This window comes from Melospiza melodia, chromosome 19 (genome assembly GCF_035770615.1).
Source record: "Melospiza melodia melodia isolate bMelMel2 chromosome 19, bMelMel2.pri, whole genome shotgun sequence".
NCBI lineage: Eukaryota > Metazoa > Chordata > Aves > Passeriformes > Passerellidae > Melospiza > Melospiza melodia.
Window position 1 is genome coordinate 4,574,347 of NC_086212.1, and position 21,588 is coordinate 4,595,934.

General features: G+C 42.9%; 1 protein-coding gene across 5 annotated transcripts in view; it reads left to right on the plus strand.

Moving 5' to 3' along the window:
- Positions 1 to 21,588, plus strand: part of PTPRT (protein tyrosine phosphatase receptor type T) — a 493,222-nt gene that overhangs the window by 291,670 nt on the left and 179,964 nt on the right. The gene's annotated exons all lie outside the window — the stretch shown is intronic.

The window sequence follows — 21,588 nt, forward strand, 5'->3', positions numbered from 1 at the left end:
CTGGAAGTGTTGCAGTACAATGAGCCTTGGGTTGAATCTGTCTGGAATGTGCTGAAAGAGAAACTGCCTCTGCCATCACCCTCTTTACCCAATAATTTGTGTTTCCTGGTGTTCTGGAGGAGGTCTGGCTGAAGACCTACCAGGTTATGCTTGGTTATCCTGTGCTCTGACAGGGATTTTTACATTGTTTCTCATTTTCTTTGGGACATGAAGCTGTTAAGGAGAGTTTTTCTTAACACAGTTATTCTTGACTGTAATAAGATTTTAATAATGCTTCAAATGAAGAAGCTAATCCAGTTTTGGACACTGCAGAGCTACATGTGGAAAGCAACAGAAAAAGCCTGAAGGAAAACAGTAAGAGCAACATGGAAGGCAAGATTTAGTTGTTACAACAGTTTTGTTGGGATGACACCATTTAAAGAACATAGAATTCTTCAAGAACATAAAAGGAGAGAGTAATCTCTCCCTTCTGTCTGTAGTGGGCAGGAATAGAAATTAATGGGGTTAAATAGCAGCAAGAAAGATTCAGTTTAGACTTTAAGGAGAAGCTTTTTAACATTAGGGTAGTGAAGCACCCAGCTGGATTGTGTGAGGAGGTTGTGCCACATCCCTGAAGGAGAGCTGAGGCAGTCACCTGTCAGGAATGACACAGCTACAGATAATTACAGTGCATGGAACAAACATGGGCTGGTTCCCATCTGTTGTCTCTGTGTCTTCTCACACTGTGCTCACAGGCAGGTGGTGTCTGTTGATTAATGGAGTGGCAGTACTTGTGCCAAGTGGGTTATTTTATAGGTGCTGATAAATCCTGGGAGGGGAGGGCTTGAGGGGGCACTTCTCACCTGCTTGGAGCTGCAGGATAGACCCACATTTCCCTGTGCAGGTCACAGCTTGAGCAGTGAGAGCCCAGCTGGTGCAGGACAGAATTCCCAGAATGACCAGGTTGGAAGAGACCTCCAAGATCATCGAGTCCAACCCAGCCCCAGCCCCTCACCCAAACCCTGGCCCCCAGTGCCACATCCAGGCTTTGTTAAACACACCCAGGGATGGGGACTCCACCACCTCCCTGGGCAGCCATTCCAGAACTTTATCACCCTGTCTGTAAAAGCTTTTTCCCACTCTCCAGCCTGTGTTTCCCTTGGTGCAGCCTGAGGCTGTGTGCTCTGGCTGTGTCAGTGCTGCTGCAGACAGAGCCCAGCCCCAGCTGAGCACAGGCACCTTTCAGGAGCTGTGAGAGTGATGGGGGCAGCCCTGAGTCTCCTTTTCTCCAGGCTGAGCACCCCCAGCTCCCTCAGGGCTTCCTCACAGGGTTTGTGTTCCCAGCCCCTCTCCAGCCTTGCTGTCCCCTCTGGATGTGTTTAAGCATCTCAATGTCCTTCCCAAACTGAGGGGCCCAACACACAGAAGGGGTTTATTTCCTTCTCACACCCAAAGAGATTTGGATTTAGCCCTACTGGGCAGGGCTGTGATCACCTTGCTTTGATATGAGTTAACTTCATAAAAAAACTCATGGAGGAGAGCTCTGCAATTAGGCTTGATATTAACACAGGAAAGGCAAGGCTTCGTCTGTAATTTCTGCTGTAACGCCCATTTGGCAAATTTAAAACTATGCTCTGAAATATAATTTACTGTCATGCAAGAATTAAATAACATCGGTGGGGGAAAAAAGATAAATTATATTCTTTACCTAGGGAGATCTTTTGGTGGTAATGCTCGGAGATGTGTGTGCCTGTAATTAAATGCCCAATTTAATATGAGCATCTCACCTTGATCATTAAGCAATAAAGGCACATCAGAATGCATTTCTGGGTGCTTATAACCTGACTTGGGTGATGCTATAAGGCATGAGGCCAAGGATTAAGTGGCTTAAACCACCTGAGAAATTCATTAATTCCTAGAAATTTGCTGCCTGCAGTGTTTTGTTGCCACTGGGATCCAGACTTGTACATAAAAGGGAGGAAAATGGATGGTGTTACTGGGAATTTCACACAATGGGGCTGAAAGCTTTAGGATTCTTCAACAGTGGCTATATCAAGTGCTATCAGAGAATAATTTCAGGCTTTGGTGTACTAATTTAGGTTGATAATCTAAAGGGACAGTGCTGTTTTTAAGGGCATGGGAACAATACTGACCACAGTAATATTTCTCCACTTCACCTTGTTCCATTCTTGTATTCCCCTTCACTTTTTTTTCCAAAACCCAAAGAATTATGTGTATATTTCACCCAATAATATGCTTCTCATATATAGCAGCAAAATCTAGGTGAATGCACATGTATCTTATTCCAGTTTTTATCTCTAACTCTATAAAACTTCTCTGAATATACCCCAAGGGAGTGATTTATCCCTGGGGCATCCCCCAGCTCTGTGCACACACTGGTGCTCACCAGGAGAGAAGCTTTGGGCAGTGCAGCATCCTGGGCTGGCACTGAGCAGAGGAGAGTGCTGAGTGTTTAATTAATGCTTTTGTGATTCTCTGGGTTCACTTCATCAAAAAAACAACTCAGAGTCTTTTCTCTGGCATCCAGCTTTCACCAGAGCTCCGATGGTAATGGATTTACACTGGATTTACAGGCATGTAGGGAATCTAAAAAAAATCAAGCCATTGGAGTATATTTTGACAGATGAAACCATTATACATTTTGGTGCTTTGTTTTTTTCTTTCCCCTTTGATTCATTCAAGATTTATATTGTTCATTTCCCTCTGTTTCCATGCACATGCCCAGAATACCTCTCTAAAATTTTGTTTTCTGATTACTGCAAGGCAATGGATTCCTAGAACTAGCACACATACCCCTGTACAATTTTATGTCAGTGGGGACTTGATGAGAAGTGTAGAGATGATAGTTTTAGCTGTCATCAAAGATGTGATGCCTGTCTGTTTATTTTTGGTTGGATGAGATATAATTGCTCTTCTGGTTGACATTAATAAATGGTGTTGACTGGAGTGTATTCTTCTGATTGCTTCAATGAGTGACATGTATCATGTGCTGATTTTTGACTATGAAACAAATATCAGGAGAAAGGAGAGTATTAGCTTCTTGCAATGATGTGAGAATTAGACCCTATAAAATGGAGTAAATAAGGATCTCATGCTCCTTGGCATTTAGTGAAGTAACATCAACAAGAAACTATTAATTCTCTCTCAATTCATGCTCTCAGGATAGGACATGTGCTTATTTTTAAATTCTAAATATTATTTTAAAAACTGAAACTAAGATATTATGTACAACACCACAGGAACTTTTGAATTGAGTAAAATTTATTCAGAAATCTCTGTTATACTTTTTTTTTAAAATGCAAAACTGACATATCTCAGCAGAGATGTGTTTGCAGTTCCAGAATTAGAACTGAGATTTGGGATGCACTAAATGTCTTTGGTTACATTTTGGCCCAAGTTCTGTTTCATTTGAATAAACAAACTTTGGAAGGGCTTGGGGGGAAGTGATTGAAAGGGAGAGATTAGACTTTCCTTCCCATTTGAAAAAAAGGAATATATTCCAGGCTCTCTGTACTTCTGCAGTGTCTGAAACATTCCCCTTTCTCTTGTGGCTCTGCAAATGTTCTGCCTGGCACTCATCTCATCTCCCTCTGTGTTGGATTTCTAAATTTATTTCCTAATGATTTATTTGTGACATTTTTCTATGCTTACTCATATTCCTATGATGTGATGCCTAAACTTGTGCACTAAAATTCATCTTCAAGTACTTTTTTTCAGAGAATTTTGTGATACTGAGTTGAAAACGAGGGCAAATGTTTGTTTCTCAATACAATGGAGTACCTGCTACCTTCCTTTGGAATATCCACAATATTTCTCACACACTCATCTACTATGTGTAAAAATTTCCCAAAAGACAGCAAAAACTCTGCTTGATAGGAATTGAGTTTTTTCTATAATTTACATAATCTGACTTAAGTTGTTTTATAACTTAGTAAGATAATTTTATGTAGGATTGTTGTACTGTAGGATTTAGGGAATGCTACAGACCTAAATACAATGCTGGTAATCAGGAACAATGCATTTTTTGCCAGATGATATTTTTCTTGTGCTACTTTTAGAATTTTTTTTTATATTTGCTTACATAATATTACAAATACAACTTCAGGACCTACCCATCTTATAAGTTAGGAGGATTATTTAATGCTCTGGTTCAAAGCATGGAGAAGGGGAGAAGGAGAAACGCTCCTGAGCATATAATGATAATCATCATCATCATCAGTGATTATCTTTGAGATGGTGAAAAACTGGAAGGCTTTGAAATAATAGCACTCAAAATGCTCAGGGAAAAAAAAGGAGATGTTGTGGGCATAAAGAGATAATGAGACATACATATTGTGCCTCTACTGGGCAGCATCTGGGCAGAGAGCACAAAATAAGGATTGTAATACAGGCACTTGTAAACACTTAGGGGGAAGAATGCAGGCTGATAGCAAATATAACTATGAATAGCTGAATGGGAATTATAAAAGGAAAAAAGTGAACTAATTCTATTAAAGCTCAGTCCTGGGCAATGTATTAGAATGAGTCTCCTCTTTGCCTGGGGCGTTCTAGCCTAGCATGGAAATTGCAGTGCCAGATCATTTCCTGCAGGATTATCCTAATGATCTGTGGGCCTGAGGCATTTCTGAGCTCAGCTTCTTGGTTCATGTAAACATAATGCTTGGGAGAAATTGAATGATAACATTTTTCCATCTCCTTTGCTGCTGTTCAAGGCCCCATAGCAATATGAGTATCTGTGTTGGATAGGATCCCATCAGATTGTGACACCAAAGGTGTTCCTTTAGGAATTGTGCTTCTGAACCTCTTGCATAGAGGGGTAATGGATGGGACACATGATTCGAGCTGTGTGTGGTGACGCCTGCCTTTGTTCATTGAGTAGCTGTACCGTCCACTTGAGCTGCTTTAGGTCAGAGCAATTTTTGAGTTAAAACTCTTTGGTTAACTGGTGGCCAACAAAAATTCTCAGCAAAAGCTGTATTTAAAGGTAGATATGTTGTAACCTGTGGTTTGAGGACTTTTAGAGCTTGATGTGGTTGATACCTTTTCCAGGAATTTCCATCTTTAGTCTTATCCTTTGTGGTGCTATCTGTGCTATTGATCGCACAGTAAAGGTCGATCCCAGATCAGTAGCTGCTAATTTACAGATGTGCTTTCAGCCTCCAGAACTGCTGCCACACTAATGAGAAACTGGAGTGTCATTAGTGACTGCAGTGACAAATATCCAAGGCATTGCCCTGGGACCATTGGAAAACAATCACATCAGTGCCAGCAAACTTCAGCGTGTAATTCCTTGCATGGACTCTGCAGGGCCCTTTAAAAAAGCAATTTTGAATGTGTTGTTTCCTCTCTGAGGTTTTTTGTTCTTCACTGTGGTACTCTCCTCAGAGTGCACATCTGGGCTAAACAGTTTTCCATTGCCTTGGGAGAAAAGTGAGACCTTTAGATGCAATCCTTGCTTTAGTTTGCTCTGTCTATTCCAACATGCACCTGTTTATATTGTTCAGTCTGTAGCATAATGCACCTACAAGTTCCTATAACTTGAATGTAAAGCAACCTGTGAAAGCAGAGAGAAAAAATGTCTTCAGTTTGCATTCACATGCAGAGGGGAAAGCATTCAAGACAAACTCCATGCTGCAGATTGCACACAAGCAATCCAGTTGGAAAGGGAGATTCCAGTGCTTTTGTAGCATGGCAATTGCACAGCAGCCACCCAGCCCTGAGCCCTGTTCCAGGAGCCTGAGCATGTAATTGAGCAGCCACAGATACTCTGAACTGCCACCTGTTTCCTCTCAGGACTGTAGAAGGATGTAAATATCACACTTCAGAAAATCTTAACAACACGTGCAGGTATTTCCTGACTCATGAAGAATTTATCTCCAAGGTTACCCACCCTGTGCCACAGGTGGAATCAAACACTAAAGGCTGAAATATTTTGTAAATGGTGTGAAAACCTCAGAAAGCTGGCAGTGGCTCTCCCTTTGGAACACAGAGTGGAGCACAAAACCAAAACCATATGAAAATCCATAAAGATTGAAGACACCTTACAATGGGCATATTCAAATCTGAAGGGCTGAAGATAACTAAAATTTCTTCTTGAGCAGGCTGGAACAGAATGGTTGTCCTCTGAGCTGGGGGTTTTAAAATTTGTTTTTACAGTCGGCTATTGAAAAATTGGAGAGCAGCTATTTTGGAAGGATTTTATCTGAAGTCTGCCTAGGTCTCTGCTAAAGGGCATGCTTGCGTTTTTGACAAATGGGACCATTATCCTTTTTGAATAGGGCTTCTGAAAACAGTCTTTTAAACATCCTCCTATCCTATTAAAAACCATTTGAGATTTTAAATAGGTCAATATAAATACATCAACATCTGTGATTATCAGCTGACAAAAGTTTTGCCTGCTCTGGACAAAATAACATCTGAAGTTCAGACCTTCCTATTAAAGGAGCCAACTAAACAAACATTTGCTGAAAATTCAAAGGCAACAAAAAGCAATATGGAAGTGCTGAATGATAAGACTACTGTTTTATTAATATAAAGGCTTGCCTTAATCTCAGAATTCAATGGCAAATACAGAAATATTCAGGGATTTGCAACGGGGGGCTGCTCCGTGAGGGTGGATGAGCTGGGAGCTCTGGCAGAAATTAAGAAGCAACTTCCCTCCCTATGCAGGATTCCATTCATAAGAACACCCCTTTGAGGACTGACAGAGAGAAAAGCTCCAAATGCCAGTGTCTGTTAATGTTTGTGGCTCTTGTCTACACAGAGAACTTCTGCTGCCTTTCATCAGCATGACATGCTCATCAAAGACAACTTCTTTTATTCCCATTTGATTACTGTTACAGTTTTGGACTAGGAAAAGCAAGTACAGAGATAAAAGCAGACTGTCAGCAGTGACTGAGAGTTGTTTCCCTCTATTTCTGGCTAGCTGGAGACAGATCTCTGTGAGCACTGATGACAGATTCAATCTTTGGGCCAGACTTGTTGTGTCACTTCATGCTCCTAATGCAGCTTTTTGAGGCACGAGTTCTTGGGGACCACTTCATTCCTGCTATTGCTGTGTAACAATTGTAGTAACATCCATGGGCTGATCCCAGAGCTTTTGGTAAAGTTGGATAATTCCAGCCCCTGAATCATCTCTGGCATGGTTCAGGGCCTGGAAGGGGAGCAGATCCCCCCAGAAAACCAGTGTGTACTCCTACTGCTTTTTACACAGCAGCAGGAATTTGCCAATTCCCTGACCTTTCACAGGAATTGTAGATGAAAGTTACAGCTCTTGTGGTGTAAGATGAAATACATGAAGTTTACATAATTGTAGGTGAAATACATGAAGTTACAGCACTTGTGGTGTAAGTTGGAAGCTTCCAAGCATGAAGCAGGGTGGCTGTCTCTAATGCAATGATTACAATATTTATTGTATCAAAGGCAACCCTTTTGTCCTGTTCAACCTGAGGAGCATTTTTCCTGCTGGATACAGGTGGGAATTGAAATCTGAGGCCATTTAGGTGTTCCCATGTCACATGTCAAGCTTATTTATTTGGTGCTATTGATGGACAGCAGATGTAAGATTTTAGTATTTAGCAGTACTCTGTTTAAAGTTCTAAGAGAAAAATCAGAACATTCCCCTCCCCCAAAAAAACCCAAACCACACAAACAAACAAAAACAAACAAAACCCCCACAAAACAAACAAACAAAACCCAAACAAAACAAAGAAACCAACAGGATGAGGATTTTCTTTGCTGTCTGTTCTGAGGAAAAAAATTTGTTCTCCAGAGCATCAGCTTCTGAGTGTTCAGCCTTCATCTCTGTCTCTTTACTCTGTACAACTTATTTGGTGTGTTTTTTTATTCTTTTGAAGCATTAGACACAAAATGTGGAAGAAAGACTTTCAGTTACAGTTACAGACATTTTATCTAATATGTTTAGATTTGTGCCTCTATTCAAAGCACTGACTTCAATTTTCTTAGTTCCTTTTTTAACAGTGTTTTGTAAGAAAAGTACAGTTATAATTGCAGCAGTTACCTTCCATGGGAGGCTCTTATCATATTAACCTATTGAAGTAGTTCTGATCTGTTTTCTATCTGAATCCTGTGGATCTTTATGCACATGTAATGATTACTTGCATAAGAAAATCCATAGCATTCCTGAATCAGGCTTCAGCTGCTGAGTGCTGCATTTGATCTGCTTCACCATCAAGTTCCTCACTGTTGATATATTTGATTTTGGAGCTGGCATCTCAGGAGCTGGGCACTTTGCAGTTTAATTCAGGATGTGGAATAACAGAATGTTTTGGGTTGGAAGGAACCTTAAAGCTCATCCCATCCCACATCCTGCCATGGCAGGGACACCTTCCACTGTCCCAGGCTGCTCCCAGCCCTGTCCAGCCTGGCCTTGGGCACTGCCAGGGATCCAGGGGCAGCCACAGCTGCTCTGGGCACCCTGTGCCAGGGCCTGCCCACCCTCACAAGGAAGGATTTCTTCCCAATATCCAACTTAAATCCCTGATCTTTTTGTTTCAAAGATGGGGTTTGTTTCTTGGTTCATGCCCCACACTGCAGAAGGAAAGACTCTGCAAAGGTCAAGACACTGTCTCACTAGGAAGGCAGAGGAGCTGCTGAACATTCCCAGTGCAGAGAGCAGAATGGATTTTATCTACAAAATTTCTCCAGGACAACTTGAAACCACTTGCTTCTTAAACTTTGAGAAACTTCTGGGTTCCAACCTGCCCCTCAGAAGAGCTGCAGTGAGGTCTGACCTCAGTCTCCTCTTATCCAGAGCCCTTAACAAATTGGGTCTTGGTTTTAATAAGCACAGACAGGAAGGTCAAGCCTAATTGACCTAAAAGTACACCCAGAGGATTGTTTATATAGCAGAAAACAGTCATCGAATCTTTGTGGTTAGAAAAGCCCTCTAAGATCCTGAAGTCCAACCTTTGATTGAACGCCACCATGTCCACTAAATCCCATCAGGGAGCCCCGTGACTGCTGATGTCCTCATTTACAGGAATGCTGAGTTTTATTTACAGCCCTGCCTGCTTCCATCATATCCCATAGGCAAGAGCAGGAAAGTGGTTGTCCACCAGCTGGGAAATTTGGATCTGCAATCTGGAAATTTGGATTTGGATCTGGAAATTTGGGTCACCACAGGCGCAGAGCTCTGTGTTACTGCAGCCAACAACTCCAACACACGGACCACAGTAGCCCATGGAAGGGCTTGGATTGTCTACATGCACATGGAGCACAGCTGGATGAACCTGGATTGACAGGAAGCACCTCTGCACTGCCCTCACCTGTGGCTTGTGAAACAGAGATGATAAAAACAAGGTTTACAGCACTACTTAAAATTACACTGCTAATGAGGCAGTTAGTCATGCCCTAAAAGTTAGGGAAAAGCTCATTTGTCCACATCAAGATCTTTTTTACTTTAGAATGGGGATTTTTTTCTGCATGAATAGAGTTTCTTCCACTGGCTGTTTCTTACTGTGTATAAATAAATAAATAACTGAAAAGAGCTGAAGTGGAAAAAAAAGCAGCGTGTTCTGTTTTCGGCAGCTATGACTTGATTCTTTGCTGCCATGGCTTCAGCAAGGCTAGAAGGAAGTAGATGGGCATTCATGTGTGAGAAAAAGCCTATGTTTTTAACAGAATTAGGCAGCTGAGCTCATTTCCACCCCATTAGGATCACTCTATGAGACAGTGCTGCCAATGAAAGTGCAAGAGATTAGTTTTCTCCTCAGTAGCTTAAGCAATGCTCTGGGCACCAAATACAGATCATGACGCTTTTCAGGGATATTGCAAAGCTCATGCAGGGAACTGATCCAGATCCTACCTTTCAATTTCTCAGCAAAGCCATTTCCACGCAAACACACCACTGTGCCCTGAAAGAGTTTATTTGGAAATGGAAAGAAGAGAAAGGAGCTAGATGCTTATTGGAAATCCATTTGCTGGAAGTGTGTTAAAGAAAGCTAAGGGTTTTAAGAAAAGGTCTGTTAATAGGTTGCTGAAACATTCCAATAACTACTGAAATAGCTTGGCACCACAGGTCTGCAAGTTGTAACAGCATTTGTGGTGAGATGCATTTTTTTTTTTTTCATTTACCATGCTACTGAATTTATATAAAGAGCATACCTTATTCCTAACCTCATTTTCCTCTAATATTCCTACGTACAACCAGTGCTGAAAAAGTCAGTTGGATGGTTGGTTGTTTTCCAGCTGTTAATGATTTCCTCCTGTTCAGAGTAAAGGGCAAGAAAGAAGGGCAGAGAAAAAATAATTACTGCTTGACTATTAAAATAACAATATTCCTACTGGAGATGTGTTAGCATTTGCTCCCTAGGTGGTTATAACTTATCCTGAGAAGAAGATTAGAAATATCCTGGATCTCCAAGTGGTATCCATTCAGTTCCACTCAAGATTTACAGATATAAGCACTTTCTCTTCCCTCCTCAACTTCAGAAATTTTCCTGTGAAATTTAAAATTCAAGAGCATCACAGCTGCAAAGTGCAATGGGTCTGGTTAGAGTGAATGTCTGAATGTCTTCAGAACCATTCTGTGAGGATTGTCCATTTTTCTCAGGATTCAGGAGTAGCAGCCACTCCTTTTGTCACCAGCTGTGGATGCTCACAAGGAATCTCAGTATGATGGGGATGATCTGATTCCCCGGCCATCTGGAGGGATTTGCTCTCTACAACATTTCAAAGTGACAGAAAACAATAACAATAATCACAGGAGAAACAACAATAATAATGAAAATCCAGTAACAACAATCCCAGAATCTCTGATTTCTAAGGCTGGAAAATTACTTAGAGCAATGTAGAATATGCCACAACCATAATAATGATAAGGATAAGCAAATGGGGAGTCCTCAGGAATGTGGTTGGAAATTGAGCTGGGGGAAAAGAGGACCGAGATGCCAACTGGTTCCTTTCCCCAATTATTCCCTTAACCAGATGAAGAGATATTGAAATTCCTGCAGCTGAACTATGGCTGCAATGCACTCCAGCAACACGTGTTTATGAAGGGTCTGGATAGAATTTATGACCAGCTGTTTAATTCTAATTTCATGCTCATGTCCTCCCTCCACCAGGGTGTTGAAGTCAGCAGTGCAGTGCCATTAAGGCCATGGATGGTTAGCTCTTATGGGAATGTACATATTTGAACAAATGTGCATTTCCAAATGCTAGAGACACTTGTTGGGGTAGTGGAGGACAGATAAGAGTTTGCTCTGAACAAAATCAATGCCTTGCATTTAGCCCAGTAATTGCCCTTTTCCAGGATGTGCTTGCATTTTAGCTCAAACTAAATAAAGCAAAACAATTTTATGCCTGAGGGAAGTACCAGCAGAGCACAGTGGGAGGGGCAGGGTCAGCACTTCTTTAAGATCATTTTTATCTGATCAGCCTGACACTAAGAAAAGACCCTTAAAGGATTTTAATAGAGGCATTATGTGGGAGAAAATACAAATAAAACAGCTCTTTAGACACATTGTCAAGCCTATAAAAAGTGTAGCTGCTAACCCAGCCAGGGCTCTCAGTGTAATCTGAACATACAGCAGTGTCAGGATTACAGCAGTCTGGTTAATACCCCCCAGCAGACGTTTTTTAAAGTCTTACTGAAATCCAAGCTCTTTTCTCAGCCCATGAATAAATCTTTAAATGCAGCAGTCTTTTTTTTTTTTTTTTTTTTTTTTTAATTATTATTGTTTAAATATAGCTGGATCGTCTGCTCAGAAAATGACTCGACACAAACCAATACCAAATTGTGTGATAGTGTTCACAGGGGTTTTCAGGTGAGGGAAGAGACGAAAATGTTGACTCTATGTTCAGAAGGCTTGATTTATTATTTTATGATATATATATATATTACATTATAACTATACTAAAAAGAATAGAAGGAAAAGTTTCCTCTCAGAAGGCTAGCTAAGCTAAGAATAGAAAGGGATGAAAACAAAGGTCTGTGGCTCAGACAGAGAGAGAGCCAGCTCTGCCATGAGTGGTCACTAATTCCAAACATCCACATGAGACCAATCACAGATGCACCTGTTGCATTCCACAGCAGCAGATAATCAATGTTTACATTTTGTTCCTGAGGCATCTCAGCTTCTCAGAAGGGAAAAAATCCTAAGAAAGGATTTCCACAAAAAGATGCCTACAACAAAATTGTTCTTAATACTAAATTGTTCTTAATAATCTCCCTGCTGAATCTCACTGCACATCCACAGGTTTCTATCATCAGACATAGATTCATGGAATGGTTTGGGTTGGAAGGGACCTTCAAACTCATCCAGTGCCATGGGCAAGGTCACGTTTCACTATCCCAGGGTGCTCCAAGCCCCATCCAGCCTGGCCTTGGACACTTTCAGGGGTCCAGGCGCAGTCCCAACTTCTCTGGCCACCCTGTGCCAGGGCCTGAGCACCCTTATCCTCATTTCTTTAGGCACTGGCAGGGGCCCTGAGGTCCCTGGAGCCTTCTCTTCTCCAGGTGAACACTTCCAGGTCTCCCAGCCTGGCTCCAGTCCTTGGGGCACCTCTGTGGCCTCCTCTGGACTTGTTACAAGAGGCCCAGCTCCTCCTTGTGCTGGGATGCTCTGAGCTGCATGCAGCGCTCACAGAGTGCTCCTTCTCCTTCTCAGCACCTGAGCTGGCCAGGAATATCCCTGTGCTGGGCAGAACATCCCCCTTTGTGCTGGCAGAGGAGACACTGAGCAGTCGGATGCAAGCTCCACTCTCAGCAGTCCAGGATTAGTGACAAGTCTGGCTTTTTATCACAAAGAAGTGTAAGATTGGAAATGCCAAAACTGCATTCTTATGTGAAGGGTGGCATTTCAGCTGATGAACTAAATAAGTCTGATTTAGGGTTATTTCTACCTGGGTATTAATTTGTGCTTATAATAGAAGCACCAGACATGTGCTGCCCAGTGCAGCTGAATGCAGCTTTATTTTATGTCTCAAAGCCATCTCCTAGCAAGTTGGATTTGTCACATCCTGGACAGGAGGATTATCCTCACAAGAGTATTACCCCTGTAGCTGAAAATTTCTAGTTCTTAATTTCTGTTTCTTCTTTCTTCTTACCTTCCTTATTTTCTGGATGATGGACTGCACACACAGAGTACGCTCTGGTTTTTAGCTGTTTGATGTTCTTGCCTCCTGTTTGTGAAGACATGCTCAAGCTAGCTTTAAACTGCCTGTTGGAAGCATATCCCAGAGGAGAATAGGATCCAACAGGAAGAAAAACATCCTTGTATTTAATGAATTTATTCAGTGCCATTTGCAGCATTTATGGAGTTTCAGTGGCTGCACTGCTAAGGATGAACAGCCCCTGCATTTGAGAGCTAGGCTGGGATTAGAATAAAGCAGACTGGAGAGATAACAAGCACATTGCTTTGCAACCTCATTCCTGGAGATTAAAATCTTCCTTTAAGAAGGAACAGAAAGGAAGGAACCCCTTTTAGTAAGTGTTCAGGTGTGTGTTTGCTTTGACAGTGGGGAAACTCTTCCTGGCTTTGTAGTTTCACCAAATTAGCCCCAAAGTCTGTTGTGGTTCCAGTGCTACATTTCCATGCCACTTTTCTTAAGATATAAATGGATTAAACAGTAATGTTAATTGATATATTTATGCATGGGCTTGTAAAACAGGATTTCACCCATTCTGAGACTAAACTGCTGGAATGTCAGGCCATGTAAAGCTTGGAATTCTGCATGAACCTTATCTTAGATGTGGCACCTGGGGCATGTTTTAGTGGTGGGCTTGGCTGTGCTGGGTCAACACTTGGGCTCAATGATCTTAGAGGGCTTTTCCAACCTTAGTGATTCTGTGATTCTAAGATTCTACCACAACATTTTGTGTACCACAACTGACACAGGGTCCCCTTTGTTTGTGAGGTCAGCACTAGGGTGCTCCAGTGTTATTGAGTTATTTATTGATCTGTAGCCTCTAACATCGATGGTTTGAAGGAATTCAGTCAGATGGGAGACCCTGCATGGTGCCAGGGTTGTTGCTTTGCTCTCTGGAGCTTGGTCACATTCCTCTGATGAGGCAGCCTGTGAGGGCGTGGCTTATTCAAACTGACTCTGATGAATTTATCTCAGCCAACTGCAAGTCTTGTTGCAGTAATACCTTTGAGAAAAATTGAAGTTAAAGTGCTCTGAGTTGGTACAGAAATCTCCTTATGCTGCTCCCTGTATAATAACATTAACTTGGGCAGGAGTTGCTATGGGATTATATAAAGAGATTTGTGCTCTGTGGGTAATCTATAACTTAGGACTGTTCTCAGGATTTTTAACTCCTTAATTAATGTGTCCAGTTGGCTTCCTATTAAATACACATTCCTGGAATCAACTTTATCATGCTCAGGCAGCACAGTCATGAGTACATAGCGTGAAAATCAAACTCTGACATCCCATCATAGTCCCAGTGTGGGAAAGAACCACTCTGTTTTGTTTTAATTTCCAAATAGTTGATGCTCAGCATGGGTATTTATCATGAGTCTCCTCTGTGTCAGTGAAATGGCAAAGGTCATATTTTGAGCCAAATATATAAATTTCGGTTCTTATTTTAAAAGAGTGTCTTGGGCCCCATGGTTTCCTGTCTGGTATATTTGGGGATGGGAGCCTCTGGCTTTCCTCCTGCAGCATCACAAATCACTGCAAACAGGAAAAATGGAGGGTTCTAATATGGAGCAAGAAACCAGAAAAAAGTTCACCAGAACTTAGAATGTCTGAGCTGTGCCTGATGCACCTGCTATGAATTGGAACTTACTTCAAGCTGTTTTCTCAGGGGTTTTGTTAACATTTGCATGTCAATTCATGCAATTGGAAACTTTCTGACATTATCAAGTCTCATTGCCTCATATTGCTACCCATTATTTCATAAAATCTTCCTTTCATACAACTACTTAGGTTGACTTTGAAAACTAAAAAGACTTTTTTTTTTAGCTACACTTAGAAGATTATTTTTTGCAGGCATTTGGAAATACAAGAGTGTATTTTTATGCCTTACTGGATGTTATTTGGCCTTCATTTTCCAATGGAAATAAGAAAATAAAGGTAGATAGTTCTTTCTCCATCCATCAGCCCTTTTCCCCCAGGATCTGATCACTGGATTATATCATGTTTGCTTTTGGACAAGGTGCTTCACCAGCACTGGCTGATGTGGATTAATTACCTCTCACCCAGCTGAAATTGTGAGACCATTGGGGGAAGAAATGAAATTTATGATTTTTGATTGATCTTATTGCCTGTCTTCCACATGGAAAGTACCACTACTACTCTGTGGCTCCAGGAAAAAAATCTTTCCTGTCTTCTGGAAGTGCTGGAGGTAAAACAAACAGAAGGCATGAACATGAACACCTGAGCAGAGATGAAAGGCAGTGAGATTTGCTGAAATCAGTCACTCTTGTGCCTGAAAGCCACCAGTGCCATACATCTTGTGACTATGTTGAATATGCCTTGTTGGGATAATGGGATGTCAGCAGGACAAAAAGGCTTCCAAAATTTTAATTTTTTTCAGTGTAGAGGGCAGAATACGCCATGCCATTGATGTGAATGAAACTGGATTACAAGGATGCTCCAGAGCAGGATTTATGACTGGAGTAGCAGGGCTTGGCCTGTTTTCCATATGGATTCATGCATAAATTGGAAAATTTAGCTGAGGAAGAATACAGCAGCACAAATGGAGATGCAGGCTAAGCCTGCAGACACACAGCAGCTGACACATCTGGATTTGCCCATGGTGGGTGGTGGTTCCCAGTTAGTGAGCTGTGCTGTTCCCTGCAAATATACCAGGCACTACTCATGGGACAGATCACAAATTAAAACCCCAAATCTTGTTCTACTACAGAAACAAATCCAGTGTGTTCTGCAGTTAATCATCCTGTAAAGCAGACACAAAGAGTGTGCTGCTCCTTATTTCATCAAGAATCCTGTTCAGTTCCTTAAGTTACAGCATAAAGTTATTCTACATTTTTACTGCTTTTTGCTACTTTCTCTTCACATAATTTCTGAGTGAAATAATTCCATTTGGCTGATTGATTCAGGAATTTGGCTGTCACATTCGAGGCCTGACATTTGAAAACGCATGGTAATGGACTTGAAATGTGTTGCTGTAAGTTTTAAAGTGATTTTTTGTAATGTTGAGGTGGAGCACTAATATCCCTTTGGGTAAAATCTATTGCCCCTAGGAACAATATTTCAAAGTTCACTAATATTCATGACTGCCTTCCCCTTGTAATTGCATCACTGAAAGAAAACCAATGTGCTTTACAGGCTGGTTGGAAACCGCTTTGCAAAGATTTTTACAACACTCTGTGACGAAAAGACAAAAGTAGTTCCAGAGCAGATGAATCTGACTTTCTGGTCCCAACTCAGAGTTTTTGGTCCTATATCAGAGTGGCTTTCTGGTCCCACCTCAGGGTGGCTTTCTGGTCCATCTCAGAGTGCCTTTCTGGTCCCATCTCAGAGTTTCTGGTCCTATCTCAGAGTGGCTTCCTGGTCCATCTCAGAGTGACTTTCTGATCCTATATCAGAGTGGCTTTCTGGTCCCCTTTCTGGCTGACCCTGATGTCCCTGGAAGTTCAAAGCCCAGCCTTGCTCATATCTGTGCAGGAAGAGTGCAGGGCTGCCCTCAGAGTGAAGCTGGATTTCCCCCCTGACCTGTTCATGTCAGGATAGTTCCTCTTAGAGCTCAGCAAACAGCAGCTGGTCAGAAATGCAAACTGGGAGTGCAATTATGTATTTAAATTCATTGTTTTACTTCATGTTGAGCTTCAACAAAGCTCATGTTCATGCTGGTAGTGGGGCTGGGGCTGACTGAGGTCTATTCTGATGTGTTTTTAGACTGAGGACTGTGCTGAAGTCTGGTCTGAATGTCCCTGCCACACAAAGCACAGGAAATGATCCCAGTTTATCATTTACACATTTATATAATTTATAAATTTTGTCATTTATACATTATAAAACTACCCTGCTGGCATTCTAAGCTTGCAGTAGTGTGCCTTTTCATGTTTGAGGAACTGAGGCCAGTTCTGCCTGGTGACTGCGCAGCAAAGCTCACCTTGTGAATGAGAGGAGCACCAGGCAACTGCTGGCTACACCTGCCTCTCAAAAGGGGAGCAAGAGCCTCGTTCCAGGTGCTGCATTACTTGTGATGTGCAGTAGACTAAAATGATGTGAATCTGTTTCCCAAAGTGAAAACAGATGGTTGACTGTCAAAAATATCTTCTTTTTTTTAATTTTTGTGTTTTTTTTTTTATTTTGGGGTTTTTTGTTGTTGTTTTTTGGTGGTTTTAAATTTATTTTGTTTTGTTTTGTTTTTCTGTTTGTTCGTTTTTTGGGTTTTTTTCTTGCAAGCAGAGCATGAAAAGCCTGTAGTGAGGAATGAATTCAAACCGGCAAAATGAGACTTTCACCATCTCTTCACCACCCCTACCACCACCATGTTTTAACCTCAACAGGGCTAGAGGTGGAAATTGTGTGTTTGCAATTTGAAGTGCTGATAAATCACTAATCATATCAAAAATTAGCAAGCAGCTCACCTGATAAAGAGGAGACAGTTTCTGCAGACTGTCACTCCTCAAGGATAAATAATGTGTTTTACAGGGAATATATTTCAGCCAGAATAATTAGGGGAAATACAGATGAGAGCTGTATGTCTGATGGAGTTACCCTCTCAGAGGACCCTCTTGAAAATCGTATCTGTAATGGATGTTATGGAGATTTGAAAGAAAATTTGAAACATGCGACTTTTTATCTGCTTTTGATGTTACATTCAGCTGCTTTCATCTCAGAGGATAAAAGTAATTGAACAATAATCCCAAAGAGAGTCAAATACACAAATCAATAAACTGCTCTCACAGGAGAATTTATTTTGATGAGCACACTGGTACCTCACACTTCCCCAGGCTGTGAGGTTTCCATTCAGTGCCTTGTTCTCTTTAATACAGATAGTGTGTGCCCTGATTGGGAACATAAACAATGAATGAGGCAGATCTACTCACTGAGTATCACCAGACTAAAAACAGCTTTCTGCCTCCTTTGAGTGACATCCTAAATCTTAATTGAGTATTGAAAGCTTGGCACTGTATTTTTATTTTTGAGCTCTTTTGGGAAGCACAATGAAAGCCAAGGGCTAGTGCTTCCATTAGACATAGTGAGAATGCAGGCTGCTGTTAGGCAAGAGTGTTTTCCTACCTTGTCTGTGATGTACAGAGGAATTTTTCATCCTTTGTATTCCTTTACTCTGCAGTGCTTTCCAGTAATTTTGGATTTTTAAAAATCTATTATGATTTATTCTTCTGAACTTTTTATATGCATTCTTTAATAAATCCCAGGATGGGTAAGGTTGGAAAGGACCATGGTGGGCTCATCTGGTGGCACTCCCTGCTCAGGCAGGGCCATCCCAGAGCCCAGGGCACAGCAGTGTCCGTGTGGCTCTGGTGTATCCCAGGGAGGAGCCCCCAGAGCCTCTCTGGGCTCTGCTCAGGGCTGGCTTTGCCCAGGGCAGCAGCTCTGCCTCAGGGCAGGGGAATGGCTGAGATCAGCCCTGCCCGGGGCTCTGGGGACATGGCTGGGGTTGGGGACACAGGGATAGACAGGGACACACAGACAGGGACAGACAGACAGGGACAGACAGGGACAGACAGGGACAGACAGGGACAGACTGGGCTGGGCTCAGCCCTGCCCGGGGCTGTGGGGCCATGGCTGGGCCTGGGGAACACAGGGATGGACAGGGACAGACAGACAGGGATGGACAGGGACAGACAGACAGGGACAGACTGGGCTGGGCTCAGGCCCTGCCTGGGGCTCTGGGACCATGGCTGGGCCTGGGGCACACAGGGACAGACAGGGACAGACAGACAGGGACAGACAGACTGGGCTGGGCTCAGCCCTGCTCGGGGCCATGGGGATATGGCTGGGGCTGGGGTACATGGGGATGGACAGGGACAGACAGACAGGGACACACAGGGACAGACAGGGTTGGGATCAGCCCTGTCCGGGGCTCTGGGGCCATGGCTGGGCCTGGGGAACGCAGGGATGGACAGGGACAGACAGACAGGGATGCACAGAGACAGACAGACAGGGATGCACAGAGACAGACAGACAGGGACAGACTGGGCTGGGATCAGGCCCTGCCCGGGGCTCTGGGACCATGGCTGGGTCTGGAGCATACGGGGATGGGCAGGGACAGACAAACGGACAGACAGGGATGGACAGGGATGGACAGACAAGGATGGACAGACAGGGATGGACAGAGACAGACTGGGACAGACAGACAGGGACAGACTGGGCTGGGCTCAGCCCTGCCTGGGGCTCTGGGGCCATGGCTGGGCCTGGGGTAGGGCCTGGGCCTGCTCTGAACTCTGCACACAGGGACAGACAGGGACAGACTGGGACAGACAGGGACAGACAGACAGGGATGGACAGGGACAGACAGGGACACCCAGGGCCACCAAGGGCCAGCCAGGGCTGAGGCCCCTCTCTCTCCCTGGGCTCCTCTCCAGCCAAGCAGCCCCAGCTCCCTCAGCCTTTCCTGGGCATGGAGCTGCTCCAGGCCCTGCCCCAGCTCCAGGAGCTCCTGGCCCTGCTGTGCTGAGGGGCCAGAGCTGGGCACAGCACCCAGAGGTGCCCCCAGGGCTGGACACAGCACCCAGAGGTGCCCCCAGGGCTGGGCACAGCACCCAGAGGTGTCCCCAGAGCTGGGCACAGCACCCAGAGGTGCCCCCAGAGCTGGGCACAGCACCCAGAGGTGTCCCCAGAGCTGGGCACGGCACCCAGAGGTGATCCCAGAGCTGGGCACAGCACCCAGAGGTGATCCCAGAGCTGGGCACAGCACCCAGAGGTGCCCCCAGGGCTGGGCACAGCACCCAGAGGTGTCCCCAGAGCTGGGCACAGCACCCAGAGGTGCCCCCAGGGCTGGGCATAGCACCCAGAGGTGATCCCAGGGCTGGGCACAGCACCCAGAGGTGCCCCCAGAACTGGGCATAGCACCCAGAGGTGCCCCCAGGGCTGGATCACCTCCCTGGATGTGCTGTCAAGAGCTCAAGAGGTTTAGGACAATTTGGCTGTTCCAGTAGTGCTCTCAAAGCCACTGTTTCATCAAATTTAGAAGCTCCTTCTGCCAGATCAACAAGCAGAACCAGGAATATTTTAGTTTTTTTATATATTTCTGTTGTTGAAGAACATGATTCCGAGGGAATACTGAGAACTTCTCTTGCAGGTTGCACAGACATTAAAAGAACCCACAGTTACAAATAAGAGAAAACATGTCTTAAAAAATAATTACTTTTTCTGCTGCTCAGAATAATTGAACAGCCTGTGTAGAGGAAGCCTCTCTTTTACTCACTATTTTGATTACCTTATTTATTTTATAGAGATAATTTATGTTTTGTTAGGATCTAGCTTCTGTGTTACTCTGAGTCTCCTCCACTTAGTCCATTTGAGGATAACAGCAAAGCACACAGAGGAAGAGATAATAAAAATAAATGCATGTATGTGTTGGTATAACAAACAGTTAAAATAAATATTTTATTGATGCATAATGAAATAAATTTGTAAAATATGCTTTTTTACTTTTGGTTGGCAAAAAAACAGTGGCTTACCTGCTTTCTAATCTCACTTTCATTAGCATATTTAATTAAGCTGTTGTATTTAATCATCAAAATGCTCAGTAATGTACATTTTGTTCCCAGCCATGGAATGCCACCGCTATGTGTATCCATGATAGATATTTTTAATAAAATCAGTAATTACCCTTTATTGTTCTTTTAAATTGTTATTTTTTAAGTGTGTTAGGGCACAACAGGTTTGGGGTATAAAAGAAAGCAAGCTCTCATTTTGCCGTTTCATAATATAATGAGAAAAAAATTCCTTTAAATAGATGCTAATAAACCTTTTTTTAAAAAGCAGTGCTTAATTATCTTGAAGTTGTTTACAAGTGGAGCTTTGGCAGCTCAGCTCTGGCTGTAGCAGCGCTGGGAAGGCTGTGCTGCCAGCTCAGGTCCTGCTCTGCACAGCCTCTGCTTTCCCTGTGCCCTTGGCCAGTCCCTGGACTTGGTCTGGGAGTGTACAGGCACATTTTGTAACAAATAGAGGGGTCCAGATAGATCTGGGATCTATTTCAGGGCATTGGGGTTGTTTTAAATTTGTTTTGTTTGGTTCTGTTTAGCAAAGTAGAAGTCTGAGATTAAAGGATGTTTTATGGGATTTCTAATGTATCAAATATTTCCCTTTTTTTATAGATATTTTCGAATCTTGGGTGTCTTTCAACTCAAATTTGCAACTGAAACAAAACCAGATCAATAAAAAAATGAAGAGTATTTGCAGTGAACTGAATTGAAATGATAATGTTAGTTGTGGAGAGAGCTCAGTCCCTGGTTTGCCTCACCACATACTCCATTATCTAACTTATTTCCTATTTCTTTTATAATAGTGTGGCAGCATTCCTTTTTCTTTATTGCTCAGAGAATGCCCTAAAATAGCCTGATTTAGTTTATCAGCTGTAATGACACCTATTTCTTTGTACATGATTTGGGCTGCAGTGATTGAAGGCCTCACAAACAGATTGTTTGTTCTCTGGTGATTTTATTGTGTCAGTCT